General features: G+C 39.9%; 1 long non-coding RNA gene across 2 annotated transcripts in view; it reads left to right on the top strand.

The window, feature by feature from the left end:
- LOC143678079 (uncharacterized) overlaps positions 1 to 17,701 on the top strand; it is a 121,482-nt gene that overhangs the window by 62,410 nt on the left and 41,371 nt on the right. Inside the window, exons 3-4 of one of the 2 annotated variants that reach the window (XR_013173046.1) lie at positions 9,570 to 9,749; positions 10,395 to 11,468. This is a non-coding gene — a long non-coding RNA (uncharacterized LOC143678079). Of the gene's footprint in view, positions 1 to 9,569; positions 9,750 to 10,394; positions 11,469 to 17,701 lie in introns of those variants that run through there. The other variant, XR_013173045.1, reaches the window with a different exon arrangement.

Genomic DNA, 17,701 nt, shown 5'->3' with positions numbered 1-17,701 from the left:
ATATTGCACTAAACTTGAGTTCATAATATTGATATCCATGATTCTAATCCAATACCACAATATTGCTATCCATAATTAATCCAATACCACATGGTTAATTCTAGCCTAACCCTTCTGCTTATCTGTAACCTTCCACTACAACACTGCGAAACATTACTCATACCATTCACTATCAATTTACTTATTTATTCAATTCTAGTATACATGTACAACAGTTTCAGAATTGTTAACTCATGTCCCCTTGAAAGCCTTACCAGCTAGAATGAATACAGGGTTTATGTACATTGCTGTTATATGTATTTTAATATTAACAGGGTTTTTCTCCAATAACTGTTCCACCCAATGCTACACATTTAATGGCTCTTTCTTAAACATATTGTTTCATCTTCCTCTATATATCTAAATAAATTCATTTCCAAATCTGGTTGATTATCAGAACCAAAGTCCTTGTAGTATGAACCAAGTATCTGTGTTTTTAACATGTTTCCAAGATGATTTGGCTGCTGCTGTCCTAATGTACTTTTTCTTTTAAGATAAAAAAATATGCAACTAGAAGATCTTGGGACCTGCAGTCCCCAGCTGTACTTCCAAGCATCATGGCAGGTGCAGGAACCCCTTAGACCTACCAGCAGTGCTGGTTACCACATCTGGATGACAGAAGGAGGTGTGGCCTGCTCCACAGGCTGGCCTGAGGACCTTGACCAAGTCTTCCTCCTCAGCATCAGTCTCGCCCTCCTGTAGACCTGACTTGGAAGCTGCCTGGGCATCTTCCACAAAGGCTATGCTGAGTTGCAAAAAATCAGAGCTCTGCCTCCCCCACCTTCGGCATGATCTAAGCATGTCAGAGTTGCCACATGAAAGAAAGCTGCTTGTTTCTCAGATCAGGTTGCCAATTGGATAACCAAGTGTCATCCTCCCAGCCCATAATAAAACCTCCATTAAAACCCTTTATTATATTTCCCAGTCCAGAGAGTAGGCTTGCCTTGCACCAAAGACTGTTGAAGGAGGTTCCGACATGGGTCCCCAGCCCTTTGCCTGCGGCTGTCTTCTTTGACACTCTGAGGGCAGTAGCCAGGCAATGAGTGGGCCTTTGATTCCAGAGCCTGACCTGGCTGTGTAATTAGATGCTTTGGCTAGACCCTATCTCATGTCTGAGTCACCTAGAGGAGGGTGCAGTTACTAGGTCCTGGGAAACCTTGAAATTGTTTGCCTAGTCATTCCCCTGTGGCAAGAGCTTGTGACTAAAGAAAAAGCATATATCAACCCAGGTAACTATCTGGGGTAACTTCATATCCCCTCCAAATCACTCTTACCTGCACAGTCCAAATATTTGAATTCAGGTGACTTCCCTTATACCTGTATAAAAAGGTTGATTACCTCGCTCATATATGACCATGTGTTTGAGTGTAGGGAAGGTGAAGGAATGACTATAATCTAAACAAGAGCTGACACATCACAAATATGAGAGAGAACAAGAGCAATCAGGGGTAAACCCATTTTTCCTCACATTTCAAAGGTCGAGATAAGTACCATAGGAAAGAACTTTGGGTTATGAGACAGGTTAGCCACTCACTTGGTTCAGAGATTTTAGAAGAGTCAAAATCCTTTTTGATTTTATCTTTGTCTGAAAAAAATGAAGTTCAAAGGATTGATGTAAAAATGAAATGAAATGAGAAGATGAGTATCACTGTTTTGTAAACTGTGACCTGCAATACCAATATGCCCTTAGAGTGGGGATTGGATAGTCTATTATACTATCCACCTTCTCCAACATTCTCTGTGCTTGTCTCTTTTCTTTTATTAGAGAATTTATAGGTTTACAGAAAGTGGCTATTTTCTTACCAGCTCCATTCTGATGCTCCTGTGCCCTCTCTGGAATTCCTTGCCCCCTTGGCTCCTCCCTTAAACCAATCCTACTCTGACATCGGGTTCCATGTCCCACTATCAATGTAACCATGGCCATTTCAGTCCTCAGTGTATCCCTCTCCTCTGAAGTGTAGCCCCTGTACTACATTGTTGTCTTCCATTTTGCGGTCTACCCATCTGAACTGAACTATCCAACTGCCTAGCATAGTGGTAAACCTACAGCACCTACTTAACACAAACTATGTTAATCACATTGCAATACCACAAACTAGAGGGCCATGACTCCTTTCACACTATTTGTCAGTGATTGTTTATTGCATGCCATGTGTGTTTTTCAGTTCTGACTGGTAATTTCACACTGTGCTATAGACAAGGAAAGTGGGCACCCTAACTGCTCCTCTTTCCCTGTACAGCTCTAAAGCCTAGAACCTCAGCTCATCTCAGGTTTACTTGGGGGAAATTTTCTCCTCTGTCTTCCTTGGGCTTATTGGCCTTCTACCCGCTATGAATTCAGATATCCTAGTATTCTGTGTGGTAGAAAGAAGTTAGTGATGTCTGAGCACAAGGGCCTAGGGGATGCTAACTTGTGAGTCATTCACGAGGAAGTCATAATTCTACATAGAAGTGATGTTTGAAATCATGGAAATGAGTGGAGCAGAGTATAGCAAAGCCCCAGCCAAGACCAAAACATTTACTCTTCTTTTTCTCTGGGATGTGACACCTAATCTTTCCCTACTCTACACAGGAGAGTGAAGCTCCATAGCTAGAGTGATTATTTTCCAATTCTAGCTCTGCCACTTAACAGCTATATGATTTTGAGGTATTTGCTTGACATCTCGAAGCCTTAGTTTCTTCATCTATAGAGTGGGGATAGTAGTGTTTATCTCAAGGGGTAAGCTCATCTACATTAGTAAACACAGTAAATGCTCAATAACTCTTAGTTATTACTTTTACTAAATAATTGGACCCTTTTCTTACTTAATAAACAAGTCCATATCCTTAAAAATATTTCCTTATTCTCTTGCTTCAGGCTGTCCCTCAGTTTTTCTCTTTTCCTTCATGGCCAAACTTTGGGAGAATGAGTCTATAGCAATACCTCCATTTTCTTTCATCATAAATCCTTACATTTATAATCTGGCTTCCACTTTCATCATCATGCAGGCTTTATATTTTAGCATATTTGATAGCATTCCAATCTTCTAAATCATCAGCCTTTTCTCAGGCCTCTTTCTCCTTACAGAATTTTGGCATATTCTAGGGAACCTTGTGATAATCTTTGACTTTGTCTGTCTCAATGCTTTTTAAGTCTTTAAGGTTCTGGTAATTTCTTCTCTGGGTGTCTTTCGAGAGATATTCTCTCTCAGTCCCTCCACTCTCTCATCCTTACTTCATGTTCTGGCCAGAGAGCTCTATCTAAGAGCAGAGCCAATTCTACCACTCTTGTTCAAAGACATTTCATGATTTTGCATTGAATAAAGACTGAAATCCCAAACCATCAACTTATTCTTTGAACAGAATGCCTGTCTTTATTGAAGTCCTCTCCATCCCTGATTTATAAATCTTCTGTGCCCCAGTTTTCCTTCTTCTCTGTCTCCTCATCCTTTAACCAAACTCCTTCTGTTAGTTCTTGGCCCTCCCCAAGGTGCTCTTTTCAGCTTCTACAGCTTTTGATCTCTTCTCTCCGCACGGGGATTTCACACCAAGTGCTCCAAGTATGGATCACTGCACAGAGGGATGGTGATGCCCAGCTCTAGACAGTGTAATTGCATCAACTAAATGTTGAATAGGTGAATGTGTGTGTTTGTGTGAGGGAGTAAAAGAAATAAAAGGAGAGGAGGTGGGGAAGAGAAAGAGAGAGAGAGAGAGCACAATTGAGAAAATTTAGATAATGCAATTGGTCTGATCCCAGTTGGTCTGATCCCATTCTACTCAGTGAACAGGCAACAGACAATTAACTTCTAATTTTTTTAAAATGGAAAGCAAAAACAAGCAACAAACAAAAAACAACTACAGGCCCAGAAACACAAACCCACTACTTCCTTTGGTGCTCAGATGACACTTCCACATCTTTTAGAATCACTAACCCTACTGGACCTATGGAGCCCCTGGATGTTATCCTCAAAGGTTGCACTTTATTAAGAGATTCTTAGGGGTCATTTTGCTTCTGCTTTACATTTACCTTAAGTGCAGTCTTCAGAACCTAACCTCTATGTAAGTTTCATTGCACTGATGTCCAACATGGATTCCTGACCCACCTCTTGACCCTTTTTATTCTGGACTACAGAACCTATATCCAACTGTGACAGACTCAGCTTGCCCTCAAATAATTTTATCTGTACTTCACTCTCCTAATCTGGTCCCTTCTGTGTTTTTTATTGGCATATTCTAGGGAACTTTGAAATAATCTTTGACTTTGTCTGTCTCAATGCTTTTTAAGTCTTTAAGGTTCTGCTAATTTCTTCTCTGGGTGTCTTTCGAGAGATATTCTCCCTCAGTCCCTCCACTCTCTCATCCTTACTTCATGTTCTGGCCAGAAAGCTCTATCTAAGAGCAGAACCAATTCTACCACTCTTGTTCAAAGACATTTCATGATTTTGCATTGAATAAAGACTGAAATCCTGAACCATCAACTTATTCTTTGAACAGAATGTCACTTTCCTGCTTCCAAAGCTTTGTTCTTACTGTTTACTCTGCTTAGAATACATCTTCCCCTTCCCTGAAAATAAAAATCCTTCTTAGTTGTCAGGACCCAATTCAGATGGAGCCTCCTGTGTAAAGCCTTCGCTGTTCCCTCAGTTTAGAACTAATGACTCCTGCCTGGGTTCTTATTGCATTTTGTTTATATTTATGAGATTACACTTAGCACAGACCAGGTTTTGGTCACAGTATAAGAATTTGTCTTCCCCATTATGTGGAGGACAGGGTCTCATGTCTCAGTGTCTTAGTCATCTCAACTTCTGCTTTCCCTCTACCCTCCCCAGCATCTAGCCCAGTGACTTGAACAAAGATGATTTTCCACATGCATTGCTACTGAAGTGAATTTGTCTTGGATGTCATTGAACTGAAAGATTTTCAAATGGTAGGTATAGCTCTTTTGAAAAGAACTTCGAGATCCTCATTCTTTTGCAACCAAGCCAGGATTTAGGGAGAGAATATCCTGATTCTATTTGCCTGTGACATGTGCCATCCTTACTTCAGGTTCTCATTACCCTTGGGAATCAGTCACCCAGGAGTAACTGGATCCATAATCCATACCCTCTGAACCTACACCACTAAGGGTTCGAAAAATATTGGCCCAGACCTGGCACACCATAGCTTGGAATGGCTGCCCCTCCTGATGAGATGAAAGTCTCCACACACTTATTCCCTTCTCTTTGGTCCTCATAAAAATCTCTTTCTCCTTGACCTTTCTCTTCTTGTATGGAATCTATTTTTTTTTATTAATTAACAGAAAAAAAAAGAAATTAACCCAACATTTAGAAATCATACCATTCTACATATGCAATCAGTAATTCTTAACATCATCACATAGATGCATGATCATCGTTTCTTAGTACATTTGCATCGGTTTAGAGGAACTAGACTCCAGCAAGGAGTTAGAAACAGGGTAAGATAATGGGTAATTGGAGCTGAAGGGATACAGACTGTGCAACAGGACTAGATACAAAAACTCAAAAATGGACAGCACAATAATACCTAAGTGTAAAGTAATCATGTTAAAACACTGAATGAAGCTGCATCTGAGCTATAGGGTTTTTTTTGTTTGTTTTTTTTTTTTTTTTTTTTTTTACTATTATTATTACTTTTATTTCTTTTCTCTATATTAACATTCTATATCTTTTTCTGTTGTGGGATCTATTTTTATTCATGAGAAACTCAGCTTACATTCTACATCTGTTTTCTTGCATTCTCCTTCAGGATTCCCCAGCTGAGTTTTCAGGTAGAAGAAGAGGGAAGGATTTTTAGAGTTAGTTATGTCAGCCATTGTGGCAGTGCTGTGTGTTTGTGTATGTGTGCATGTGTGCACATGTGCAGGGTGAGGTGGGGAGAAAATTAATGAGAGGGTCACTTATTCAGCTTGATTTATAAAACACAGCTCAGTCTTAGCTATTAAGCCCCATTGCTAGCCTAGACTGTTGCTATCTGGAACGTGTTCACTCTTTGGCTTTGCTAGACCAAGAAGTTAAGGTAAGATCTTTGCTTCTAGGCATCTCAAGTCTCATTTCAGAGGTCAGCGTTAATCCCTTACCCCATCCTGCATTTATTCCTTCCTTTAAAAGTAGGATATCTGGCAGGCTTGCTCTCTTAGCCAGGTCCCCTAAGGGGAAGCACTTCCCATTTGTCCCCAGCTCCTGCTGGGCCAGGTTTTGATGAAAGACCAAATGGAGGGCTCCCTGTCTTTTCAGGATCCCTTCCTCATGGCTCAGAACTCTCAGAAGACATGGACTCTGTCCCAGCACTGCCTCAGCACTGTGGAATGCTTTTCATCTTTGAGAACTGATAGCTTCTTCCTGTTTGAAGCTCAGTTGAACTTCATACTTGTTTCCTTTGGCTTTTCTTTGCCTTCTCTTTGCCACCCTCCAGGGTCTGTTAATGGCTGTCTTAATATGGGTTGTCCCGATGGCTGTGCACATGGCTGAGGGTCTCAGATCATGGAAGAGTTGGGTGATGCCATGGGTAGCTGAAGCTCATTTCTTCATCATATAGACAAGGAAATGGAGACCACACATCCAGTTAATTGACAGAGCTGGAATTCAGGCATTCTAACCCTGGAAAGGTACTTTTTTCTTTAGGGGCATAACAAGACATGCATGAAATGATAGGAAGTAAGTGTAAGAGAACCATATGTGAGATTAAGCTTTTGGCACTTTACTCCTTTAGCAGAAAATTGAAGTCATTGATTCCCATGCAGAAGTTCTGAGATGTATGGATTTGCTAGTACCCAAGTGGCCAGTACTTACATGTAGAAGAAAGGAAGAAAGAATGTGAGGACAGGGGCTTCTCCTGTGTCTCAGTTACTTATCTACTGCCTGCCTCATTGGGTTAGTCAGCATTACCCAAGCTCCTAGGGTGGGCAACCCAGGCAGAAACTGCAGCCTCTACTTTGAGGAGGCTGGTTTTAGTGAGGAGACTGGTATCATAGAAATAAAAGTGGCCAAAGAGTCTGAGCCAGCTTTACCAATCAGATAAGAGGGCAGTTTCCATTAAAATATGCCCTTATGGGAGTGAGATATAATTTAGAGGGCAACTTCATTTTGAAAGTTATCTACCCACTCATATGCTACTCAGCACTATGTTGATCACCACTGTAAATAAACCACCTCTCTGTCAGTGGTGTCCTTTGTCAGGAAGCAAAATAATTTGGGGAAAGAAAAACCTGAAAGTGAACAGATGATGCCTAGTGGAAGGAAGGCAGAGGCCAAAGGGAAAAGGACAGAGAGTGCTGTTGCAATAGGTATGAATTGCTCTGTAACACTTCAGGTATGGAATGAGAATTGCCTTTATTCTTATAAGTCCAACAAAATCCATTTTGAGCCCCAGCTCCCAATGTAGATAAAAGTTCCTTTTTATTTTTTTACCTCCTTTCCTTTTGTATGTTGTACTTCTTTTAGATTACACCAGGAAATATGGGAAATGCTTCTGGTCAACAGTCTTTCAGGTTTGATTCTGAAGATACCCACTGGATTGGCCTGAGTGGTCAATTGAAAATCAGTTTTCCAGGGGTCAAGTTTGGCCATTAGATCTTCTCTCAGAGCAAATTCTCTTGAAAAATTATTTGGGGACCCTATCAGTTCTTCGGGATGTAGCCTCTGAGTAAAGAGCCTAATTCTCTTGGAATTGCTATTCCCTTGTCCTCCCAGTTATGGGAAATTCAATGCATATGTTGTACCATACAGTTGTACTGTACAACTCCCCTCTTCCTTCTTGATAGCAGCTTCCATTTCCTTCTCCTCGTGGACAGTCTAGAAATATTTCAGTTGGCCTGTACCTCTAAAAACCAGACTTCTTTGGTGTGACACCCAGAAATCTCAAAACTTCTTCTCTTTCCTCCTCCTCTTCCCTGTCTTCCTTTTCTTCTTTATCTTCTGTGCTGGTTTGAAATGATGTATGTACCCTAGAAAAGCCATATTTTATACCTAATCCCATTTTGTAAAGGCAGTCATTTCTTCTAATCCCTATTCAGTATTGTATGTTTGAAACTGTAATTAGGTCATCTCCCTGGAGATGTGATTTAATCAAGAGTAGTTGTTAAAATGGATTAGCTGGAGGCATGTCTCCACCTGTTTGGGTGGGTCTTCATTAGTTTCTGAAGTCTTATAAAAGAAGAAACATTTTGGAGAATGAGAGAGATTCGGAGAGAGCAGAGAGTGCTGTAGCACCGTGAAGCAGAGTCCATCATCCAGCGATCTTTGGAGATGAAGAAGAAAAATGCCTCTCGGGGAGATTCATGAAACAGGAAGCCAGGAGAAGAAGCTAGCAGATGACACTGTGTTCACCATGTACCCTTCCAGATGAGAGAGGAACCCTAACCAGGTTCACCATGTGCCTTTCCAGATGAGAGAGAAACTCTGTGTTCGTCATGTGCTCTTCCACTTGAGAAAGAAACCCTGAACTTCATCGGCCTTCTTGAACCAACATATCTTTCCCTGGATGCCTTTGATTGGACATTTCTATAGACTTGTTTTAATTGGGACATTTTCTCAGCCTTAGAACTATAAAATAGCAACTTATTAAATTTCCCTTTTTAAAAGCCATTCTGTTTCTGGTATATTGCATTCCAGCAGCTAGCAAACTAGAACATCTTCCCTCACTCCTTCCTCCACTTCTCTGTCTTCTCCTCTGTTTTCTTTGCCTCTTTCTCCATCTTCTTTCCTCTTCTTCCTTCTTTTTCTTTTTCTTCTACTTCACCTTGAAATGCATGAGAAAGTTTTAAACTTACCCAAAATTTACAAACCCAAGTACCTGTACCCTTCCTTGAAGAGCAATGGAGAAATTAATATTTTGAGGGGAACACATCAGCAAAAGGATGAAAGACCAGATACCAGTCAACATCTCTATATCTTACCCTGTTATGCTAGCTACATGGAAGTTTCCTATAAAAAGACAATTGAATGACAGTTGTAGATCTGCAGCCTCCATTATTGTAGAGAGAGGCTGAATTCAGTGGAGTGGCAAGGGAGGAAAAGCAGAAAGGAATGCTCCTTTTTATTCTTTTTCCCTGCTGGATTCATTAATTTATATTACTAATGTACCTAAGTTCTTGGGCTAGTGAATCTATTTTCTCCCTTCAAGGTCCTAGGAAGCATTGGCTGGGAGGAAACTTACTAGTTCTTTTTAAAAATTTTAGGGTGCCCACCAAACTATGTCTCATTTTCATGATCACTGAGTTTCTCATGACTGGTTGCAAATTTTTATTTTTTTATATTCATCAAATGACCCTCATTTTTCTCACTAATGGACTTGACATTTAGTAGATGTTAAAAATCTGAAATTATGGTATAAATGACCTTTGATTTTAAGTATTGGGATTCTTCACAGGATTTTATTTACATAGAATGCAGACATGTTTGGAAGCCACGGAGAAAGTGGTTGATAGTTCCTAGTTTGGACAGTTTAGGATTCTAAGCATTTTTCTACATGTTGACTCCATAAACAACTAAAAGATCCATATCCCTTCTTAATACTGATTTGTCTTTCCTTAGCCTCCTCACATCAAGGCAAAGCAGAAAGAACAGGAAAATGAAGCCAAAAGCTGCAGCTACTCCTCTCCCAGGGATCCAGGGTCAGTGAGATAATGTCTGTGGAAGTGCCTCTGCAGGGAAATCTGCTCAGCGAAGACAAGGGGCACCCTTGTTATTTCTGGGCCTCCTGGAACAGCCCAGGTAACTTGGTGCTTTCATCTTAATGGGCAGTTGAGGCTGCATATAACTCCTTTCTACCAGAGTTAAGGTTTTCTTTAAAGAAATAATTAGCAGGTAGTTTTAAACTTATCCAGTGACTCATTCTTCTTTGAAATACTAACCTGGGGTTGTCTCCTTCAGAGAATAAAATAACGAAGATAGCGATTTATTTCATAACTGAGGTCAATTAACAGAGCCCTGCCCAGAACTTAAAAAACAAAAACAATAACAACAACAGCAAGAAAAACAAAACCCTGAATTTCCATCACAAGATCTTTTCCTTCTAATGCCCTTTATTTGGAGACTTCATAGTAGAGAAGGGTTCTTATTTGGGTGGGAGAGTAGACATTGCATCAAATATAGAGACCCTGCAGAGAGGGTGGCTCAGGGGTCTAGTGTGCTTTGAGCTCCCATCCATCTAGCAGGCAGGAGAAACATTTGTAGGCTTCCTAAATCAAGACTCCATCAACAAAGAGAATGGAAGAAATTTCTTTATCAAGGAATTTCAAAATGTTCCCTTTGTCTTTATGATATCCATGACTGTTGGGAGGGGTGGGTGGCTGAATTGACGATATATGGTCCCTTGCACTGGTACAGTAAAAACTTCATTTCTTTTCCTTTTCACAGCCCATCTTAGTGCTCATACTTTCTGCCCATTTTGATTCTCACTCCAGCTTCTATGAGGTTTGCAAGGCAAGGATCAGCATCAAAGATTCAGAATGAGAGCAATTAAAGACATCTTACAGATCAATTCAATCAAATCTCATTTTACTGAATGAAACTGAGGTCTAGAGAGGTAGAGTATCTTTAAGAGGCCAGACCAATGGATTTGACATAACTGATATTAAGTCTGTACTAGAAGTCTGAGCTTCTAATTTACTTCACTTTGACTTTTCCATTTCATAGCTTCAGATATCAAGATTTCAATGTATTTATAGGAACATGGGCTAAGTTTTGAAGTTAGAATGCCCATGATCTTGGCAAAGAACTTATATTGAAGACTAAATTAAACTGTACTATAATTTGGACCCAATGCCCTATTTTTACCTTAAATAGAAATAAAGGACTATTGTCAATGTCTTTCCAGTTAGAGTGAACTGAGCTCACACTTTTTGGGGGCATATTCTTTTATCACTGTTGTTCCTTTTCTCCATGTTTTCTCTTTCTCCTTAATAACATAGGACAGTATAGAACTCAGGAGTCGGAGGAAACTGAATCTTGAGCCTTTGGCAAAATGTTTCTGTGTCCAAAAAAGATATTTTGAACTATTTTTCATTAGGAAAACTGGGAGATCAGACCAAATTGTTCTATACAGCCAAAACAACAACAAGAACAATAAAAACTGACTGCTGGGTGGGCCACAGTGGCTCAACAGGCAGAGTTCTCGCCTGCCATGCTGGAGACCTGGGTTCATTTCCAGGTGCTACCTATGCAAAAAAACAAAACAAAACAAAACAAAAACTGACTGCTGATAATATGGGAGCATGACTATATTCATGAGATTTGTAACCATATGTAACCTCATGCCACCTTAACATTTAGTACAACTTTATCATAGGTTCTAGCTTGTGATCTACTAACCTTGAACAACTTGCTTAAACTTGCTTATACCTAAATAAGCCTCACTTTTCTCAAATATGGAATGGAAATAATTCCTACTTCTTCGGGTTGTTAAGAGGAATAAATGAGTTATTGTATGTACAGCACTTGGCATGTAGACAATGATAATTTTATGTTATTATTAATATAATTGTTATTATGTTATTGATGCAAATTATTAATAATAATACAAATATTATTTACTGATAAAAAAGTCTGAAATAAATATCCTTAGTTCTTTTCAAGAATTAATCCAAGATCTATCTAGTGGACTTGTCGGCATGTGGGGTGGAAGTGGTTTGTGGGGTTCGTGGTCTGTGCTCTGTGCCTTTCCTTTTAAGATCTATTCACCAGCAGCAGTCCAGGGCCTTTCCCTGGGTCATTTGTCTGTAATATGTCCTGTGAAGGACTGCCAGATATCTCTCAGATAGACAAGGACTGTAGGCCAGTCTCTCTCTTCATGGATAAACCAGGAGAAATTGAATTGGAGGGAGATAGCTCACCACCCTCCTTTCTTGTAAATGAGAACAGCTTTCTTCCCTCACCCTAGGCTGTTACTCTGAGGCTATAAAAAAGATCCCTGTCCACTTCAAAGGACTTTTTATCAGCTCATGCATACAATGCTGTTCAACTCTTCTCATTTTCAAAGGCAGAATGAAATCCCTTGGCTGAACCCCCAGATAAGCTCTTACTTTACTTAAAAATATCTTTAACTTCAATTAAACCAGTCCCTCTTGGCTCCTTTTAGCAAATGGGCTGTCTTCAGAGTTACCTGACACTTCCCTTCCCTTCCTCTCTGCCCCCACCCCCACCCCCACATGATTCTGATCTGCAGGCGAATTAGTGCAGAGTTGAGCAATGTGGCTCTGGCCAGGCCCTGATGCTACTGTACCTTTCTATTCTACTCTTTTGTTGTTGTTGTTCTTTTCCTGTTGTAGTTCATATTTTATATCTTTTTAAAAAAATTCTATTCTAGTTATGAATACAACCTGCAATTTCCCCTTTTAACCACGTTCATTTATATAATTCAGTGCTTTTGATAACATTCCCAGTGTTGTGCTACCATCAGCACCATCTATTACCAAAAACCTTTCCATCATCTCAAATAGAAACTGTACATTTTAAGCTTTAACTCCCTAATCCCTATCCCTAACCCATCCATTGGTAACCTATTTTCTATATTCTGAGTCTGAGTCTGCTTATTATAATTATTTCGTATCAGTGAGATCATACAATATTTGTCCTTTTGTGTCTAGATTATTTCACTCAACATGATGTATTCAGATTCATACATGTTGTTACTTGTATCAGAAATTCATTCTCTTTTAATCTGAATAATATTCCACTGAGTATTATTACTGAAACATTTCCTGTTTCTTTGTTTATCCATTCATCGGTTGATGGATACTGGCGTTGTTTACACCTTGTGGCAATTGTGAATAATGCTGCAATGAATGTCCCTGTGCAGATATCTCTTTGAGTCCCAGCTTTCAATTGTTTTGGGTGTATACCTAGAAGTGAGATTGCCAGATCATGTGGTAATTCTATACTTAGCTTTCTGAGGAGGTGCCAAACTGTCTTCCACATCAGCTGTACCATTTTACATTCTTCACATCCTCTCCAACAGGATGAGGATAAATTGAAAAATTAATTTTCAATTTTTATATAAGTGGCCAATCTGGGGGTGTGAAATGATATCTCATTGTGGTTTTGATTTGTATTTCCCTAATGGCTAATGATGTGGAGAATCTTTTCATGGGCTTATTGGCCATTTGTATATCTTCTTTGAAGAAATATCTAGTCGAATTCTTTTGCCCATCTTTAGATTGGACTATTTGTCTTTTTGTTCATTTGATGGATTTCTTTATATGTTCTGAATATTAAACCCTTTTCTGAATATTAAACCCTTATTTGTTATATGGTTTCCAAAATTTTTTTCCCATGATGAAGGTGGTGGTTTTATTTTAATGATAAAATTCTTTGATATGCAAAATTTTGATGAGGCCCCATTTATCTGTTTTTTTTTTTTTCTGTCATTTATTTGAATATTTCTCTGCCCTTTTCTTTCTTTCTTTTCCTTCTGGGACTCCCATATTGAGTATATTGGTATACTTGATGGTGTTTCAGAGATATTTTAGACTATTTTCATTTTTTCTAAATCTTTTTTTCTCCACAGCCTGATTCATTTCAATTGTCTTTTCTTTGACTTCATTGATCTTTCTTCAGCCAACCCCTATCTGCCATTGAAACCCTCTTGGAAATTTTTCATTTCTGTTATTGTAGTCTTCAACTCCAGTAATTTTATTTGGTTCCTTTTTAAAATGTCTGTTTCTTTAGTGAGATTCTCATTGTTCATTCATTATTTTCCTAATATCTCTGAGCTCTTTCTTTGTATTTTCCTTCATCTCCTTGAGCATATCAGAAATCATTTTTAAGGACTTTGTCTGGTATATCCATAGTCTGGTCCTATTTGTTGATGTTTTCTGGATTGTTATCTTCTTCCTTTGAATGGGCCATCATTTCCTGTTTCTTTGTTTGTCTTGTAAACTTGCTGCACTGTACATTTTAATATTTTAAAATCCTAACTCTGGGATTTTTTAATTTCCCTTTCTGGCACCTGCTATTTATGCCAGGAGCTGAACTGCCATAGCTATGGGGGATGGGTGAAAGAATTTCTTGAGTGTCAGGAGCTAACAAAACCAAACAAATCTAAGCAAAAACATCTTTCACCACCTTTGCAAATTAGCTTCACGTTGGCTGGTGCTCTCCATTGGAGTTCAGCCCTCTTATCAGGCAAGGCTAATACAAAGTACAGGATCCTCCCTGTCTTTTCTGGGCTTGTATCTTGTCCTGGGTTTGTGCTTGCTAGTGGCCTTAAGTGTTCTCATATTTACAAGAGTTTGAATGCTCCCTTCTCCTTTCCAGGACACAGAACTTCTCCCTCTCCAGGGTGTTTCACTGCAGGACTTAGAACAGGTAAACCTTTCCCCAGGTTGCCCACTTCTATTGTTTCTTATACTGCTTTTGTTGTCTCAAGCAGTATTTGCCTGGAGGGCAAATTCTGGGAGATGGGGCACGCCAGAGAGGTGGTTCCCAGGTCAGTCTTTCTCAACCAGAACAAGACCAGAGACCCTCAAAGAGAGCAGGAACCACAGGCTCAAACTGCCCTGGAGAGGGTTTGAAGGAGGGTCAGGAAAGGCTCCAGGAGCTTTTCCAGAGCACCCCAAAGCTGTGCTTTCTTAACTGGGCACATGCCCAGCTGATACAACCCATTTATCTATCCTCTACAGCTTTGAGGAACCCTAGCTTCTTTAGGTCTTCTCTGATGCTTTTGTCTGGGGTAGGTTGGAACAATAGCTGCCCTCAGAGCTGGGCTCCCAGTGTTCTGAAGTAGCTATCAAAAGCATTCTGTGCCCTCTGGATATCAGAGAACTGGATTTTTAAATTTCCCTTTCTGGCACCTACTATTATGCCAGGGGCTGAACTGCCATAGCTATGGGGGATAGGTGATGTCCATTGCTGCATAGAGATAGCAGTTTACTGGTATTTACCATAATTTATCAGCCTCTTCCTTCCATTGTTCCCTGGATCCTGTACTGTGTTCTACTGGACCCCAGAGTTTCAAGATATTTGATTCAGACAATTCCTGCCTGTTTAATAGTTGTTCTGGTGGTGGTTCTGATTCTTGGAGCTTCCTACTCTGACATCTTTTCACAATTCCTTAATCCACTCTTGTCTTAGAATATATCCAGCACTAAACCATTCTTCATCTTTGGGAATGGGGCAGTAAATTAAGAATTGCCTGGGTTTTCTAGTCCTGGCTTTGCCACGATTTCCCTTTGTGAATTTGGCCAAGTCTGGACTTCATTTCCCAGTAATAAAATGAGGGAGGAAAATATATAACCATTCCCAGTGACCTATCATTGTAATGCAGTTCCCTGCTTCTAAATCTGTCTTCCCGGGAAGATTTCCCTTCCTTGAGGGGAGGGAAAGTTTTTCCATGTCTTTATCCAAGTTTTTTGGAAAACACTGTTGAATGAAACATCCTGAGATTTCCTCCAGCTCTAACTCTCTATGAATCTGGTATACCCTTTCATTCTATCAGTGTTTATCCATCTATGCCAGATGTGGCTTCAGCTTCACTATCCCTCGGCTTCACTCTATCCCAATCACTGAGCTGCCTGCCTCTGCCAGGGCTCCAGGCTACATGTAATCTTACACAGTTGGACTGTAGAAAGCAGAGCAACTAAATGCCGAACTCGTTGATTCTTCCCATTTCTTCCAGATTGGATGTCTGAGGATACAGGTTGGAGAACCTGGCTTCTTCAGAAACTTTTGAAGTCACTGATTTAATGCAGAAGAGCAGGAAAGAAAACTCCCCAAGGGGTGAACTTTGACCATGGAAGAGAGGAAGCAGAAGGGTATCTGCAGATAAATTCCTTCTTTTTCTTGTCTCAGTGGGTTTTTTTCTTATGGAGATGCCTACTGTGATGAGGTGACCCTCTGTGCTTCTTTGAAGCTTGTAAAGCTGTGGTAAACTTGATAAACCATCATCTTTGTTTCTCATCCTTTCTTGTCTCCTTACTCATGCTCCCTTAAGATTGCACCTCCCACTTACACTTAAGTCTTTCCTCGGATCCTGTTTTCTGAAGAACCCAAGTTAAGATGCCATCTATACAAATCAATCTATCCAAATCCTTTTCATCCTTATAGGTTCATGTAGAGTGAGAACTGGAAAGTGCAATGCTGTCCAATTACTCATTTTACTGATATTGAAATGGAGACTAGAGAAAAGAAGTGAACTGCCCAAATCTAGTGACTGGATGAGCACTAGAACACAGCATCCCCAATTCTTACTCTAGAATCTAAGAAAAGGAACACAGAAAGGGAGAAACAAGAATTTTGTTTTTCCTGACTTGAGGTGAAACCTCTTTGGAGCTGTGACAATATTAGAGTAGATCTTCTCATTCTTAGCTGGTCCCTGGTACAAACAATTTGTCAATAATGAAGGGCAATATGGAGGAACCAGGATAAAGGTAGTTTGTGCAATTAGGTTTTGATCAGGAAAACAGAAACACCATGGAAGATGGTAACAGAAGTATAGGAATCTGCCAATCAGAGTCTTCAGAAGCAATGCAAAATGAAATGGTACCTTCACTTTCTCATTTGGGCTTAACTACTATCCTGGTTAAAAGCAAAGGCTGAACAAGACCTTTAGAGAGGCCCTTTAAGACTAACAAGTAAGTCTTTGTGCACAGCACCATATGAGCTCCTTCCTCTTTTTCCCAGGGAAGAGACTAACAATTGTCAGTATGAAGGTTTATCTGCATGACCATTGTCTGTTTTTAGGATAAGAGAAGCAAAAAGAACAAGGAGGTCATAGAAACACAGGATGTATGGAAACTTGGGATTCATATAGTTAACCCATCCTATTTATGCAGATGAAGAAACCAAAGATGTAAAAGTCATGTGATTTTTCCAGGGTTAGACAGCTGATTGGGGAAGATTTGGATTCTGAAAAATCTTATTTTCTAATTGAGAAAGGAAATTTGGAAAATAAGTTTAAGTTTTCTAGAAGGCTGGTTAGGACAAGAATCAGAAAGTGAGCCATCATCTTTCCTTTTTCCCTACTCCCATGACTAGAATGGAACATATACTCTTCTGTGCCTTCCCCCCTACACCCCCTTCATCTCCATGCTAAATTTTAGAATGTTCTGTGATCTTGAATACTACAGCTGTTCCTCTTCCTCCTGGTTTTTTTCAGAGCTGTAATGGGAATGGAGATTGATGTGAGAAAAATGCTAGTGTGTTGTAGTGAGATGGACAATAAGATGGACTAACATGGGAATTGGGGTAATTCACATAATTTTTCTGATCATTGGTTTCCTTATGTCTAAAGATAAGGTTAAAATATCTGATTCAGAGGGTGGTAGAAAGAAAAAGGTGAAATTGTGTATCTCCAAAAGTATCAGCTAGGACCTTAGGGGAGAAGCTAAATTAGGATAATTTGATAAAGTACATTCAAACTAGGATAAATCTAACAGAGTTAACCAAAAGACTATTTATAAAGGTATGGGCGGAGTTTGGAGAAACAAAATAACTTTAGCCCACCATTAGTAATGTGGAGGGGTGGGAATGGAGGAGGGCTGCTATCATCCCTAGGCTTAAAGGGTGAGGAGTGGGAGGAGTTACCAGAACCTGAAAGGGGAGAACTGTCTGTGGGGGTGGGGCTTGGATAGGAACAGTTGACTTTCAGCTGCTGGGAGGCAAACACTCCAAGGGGTCTTGCAGAGAGGTAGTCAGAGGAATAAGTACCCTGACTTGGCTCTTGTCCC

This window comes from Tamandua tetradactyla, chromosome 3 (genome assembly GCF_023851605.1).
Source record: "Tamandua tetradactyla isolate mTamTet1 chromosome 3, mTamTet1.pri, whole genome shotgun sequence".
In the NCBI taxonomy this organism is placed as follows: domain Eukaryota; kingdom Metazoa; phylum Chordata; class Mammalia; order Pilosa; family Myrmecophagidae; genus Tamandua; species Tamandua tetradactyla.
This window is presented reverse-complemented; position numbering and strand designations above follow the sequence as displayed.